The 1,883-nt window shown below is 48.6% G+C and overlaps 3 non-coding genes across 3 annotated transcripts; all 3 read right to left on the reverse strand.

Annotated features, from left to right (window-relative positions):
* Positions 1-437: 437 nt before the first annotated feature.
* On the reverse strand, positions 438-556 carry LOC123118593 (5S ribosomal RNA). Its single transcript, XR_006458142.1, has one exon. It is a non-coding gene; the product is annotated as a 5S ribosomal RNA (ribosomal RNA).
* A 367-nt stretch (positions 557-923) lies between these two features.
* On the reverse strand, positions 924-1,042 carry LOC123118452 (5S ribosomal RNA). The gene has a single exon (XR_006457994.1). It is a non-coding gene; the product is annotated as a 5S ribosomal RNA (ribosomal RNA).
* Positions 1,043-1,409: 367 nt separating this feature from the next.
* On the reverse strand, positions 1,410-1,528 carry LOC123118374 (5S ribosomal RNA). Its single transcript, XR_006457917.1, has one exon. It is a non-coding gene; the product is annotated as a 5S ribosomal RNA (ribosomal RNA).
* Between the last annotated feature and the right edge of the window lie 355 nt (positions 1,529-1,883).

Raw genomic sequence — 1,883 nt, forward strand, 5'->3', positions numbered from 1 at the left:
CTCGCACAAGCACGCTTAACTTCAGAGTTCTGATGGGATCCAGTGCTTTAGTGCTGGTATGATCGCATCCGACATGTTTCCCCGTCTTCGTCCCTTATGCTTGCCACTCCCAGGTCCGCTCCAAAGACGATTCTACATTCTCACTACCATTACAACCGTTCCCTAACAATGGATAATGTCCTATACTACTTACTCTCCCGCTCAATCACGGAGACGAGTTTTCCACGGTTTCCACCCTTCCCTCCATACCGCAGCAACACGAGTTTTTTCCACCCCTTTCAGAACGCGCTCTTCGCGCCACAAAGCCGCCCCAAGACGCGCGAGCAATGAGCATCGAGCTTAAACATATCGCAAACGTCAAACATAATATAACGGGATTAATATATATCGCGCACGTGCGATATGTTTGTCACAAGGCGCAAAAAATAATTAAAAAAGGAATGCAACACGAGGACTTCCCAGGAGGTCACCCATCCTAGTACTACTCTCGCACAAGCACGCTTAACTTCAGAGTTCTGATGGGATCCAGTGCTTTAGTGCTGGTATGATCGCATCCGACATGTTTCCCCGTCTTCGTCCCTTATGCTTGCCACTCCCAGGTCCGCTCCAAAGACGATTCTACATTCTCACTACCATTACAACCGTTCCCTAACAATGGATAATGTCCTATACTACTTACTCTCCCGCTCAATCACGGAGACGAGTTTTCCACGGTTTCCACCCCTCCCTCCATACCGCAGCAACACGAGTTTTTTCCACCCCTTTCAGAACGCGCTCTTCGCGCCACAAAGCCGCCCCAAGACGCGCGAGCAATGAGCATCGAGCTTAAACATATCGCAAACGTCAAACATAATATAACGGGATTAATATATATCGCGCACGTGCGATATGTTTGTCACAAGGCGCAAAAAATAATTAAAAAAGGAATGCAACACGAGGACTTCCCAGGAGGTCACCCATCCTAGTACTACTCTCGCACAAGCACGCTTAACTTCGGAGTTCTGATGGGATCCGGTGCTTTAGTGCTGGTATGATCGCATCCGACATGTTTCCCCGTCTTCGTCCCTTATGCTTGCCACTCCCAGGTCCGCTCCAAAGACGATTCTACATTCTCACTACCATTACAACCGTTCCCTAACAATGGATAATGTCCTATACTACTTACTCTCCCGCTCAATCACGGAGACGAGTTTTCCACGGTTTCCACCCCTCCCTCCATACCGCAGCAACACGAGTTTTTTCCACCCCTTTCAGAACGCGCTCTTCGCGCCACAAAGCCGTCCCAAGACGCGCGAGCAATGAGCATCGAGCTTAAACATATCGCAAACGTCAAACATAATATAACGGGATTAATATATATCGCGCACGTGCGATATGTTTGTCACAAGGCGCAAAAAATAATTATAAAAGGAATGCAACACGAGGCCTTCCCTGGAGGTCACCCATCCTAGTACTACTCTCGCCCAAGCACGCTTAACTTCGGAGTTCTGATGGGATCCGGTGCTTTAGTGCTGGTATGATCGCATCCAACATGTTTCCCCGTCTTCGTCCCTTATGCTTGCCACTCCGAGGTCCGCTCCAAAGACGATTCTGCATTCTCACTACCATTACAACCGTTCCCTAACAATGGATAATGTCCTTTAATACTTACTCTCCCGCTCAATCACGGAGACGAGTTTTCCACGGTTTCCACCCCTCCCTCCATACCGCAGCAACACGAGTTTTGTCCACCCCTTTCAGAACGCGCTCTTCGCGCCACAAAGCCGCCCCAAGACACGCGAGCAATGAGCATCGAGCTTAAACATATCGCAAACGTCAAACATAATATAACGGGATTAATATATATCGCGCATTCTCACTACCATTACAACCGTTCCCTAACA

This window comes from Triticum aestivum, chromosome 5B (assembly GCF_018294505.1).
Source record: "Triticum aestivum cultivar Chinese Spring chromosome 5B, IWGSC CS RefSeq v2.1, whole genome shotgun sequence".
NCBI lineage: Eukaryota > Viridiplantae > Streptophyta > Magnoliopsida > Poales > Poaceae > Triticum > Triticum aestivum.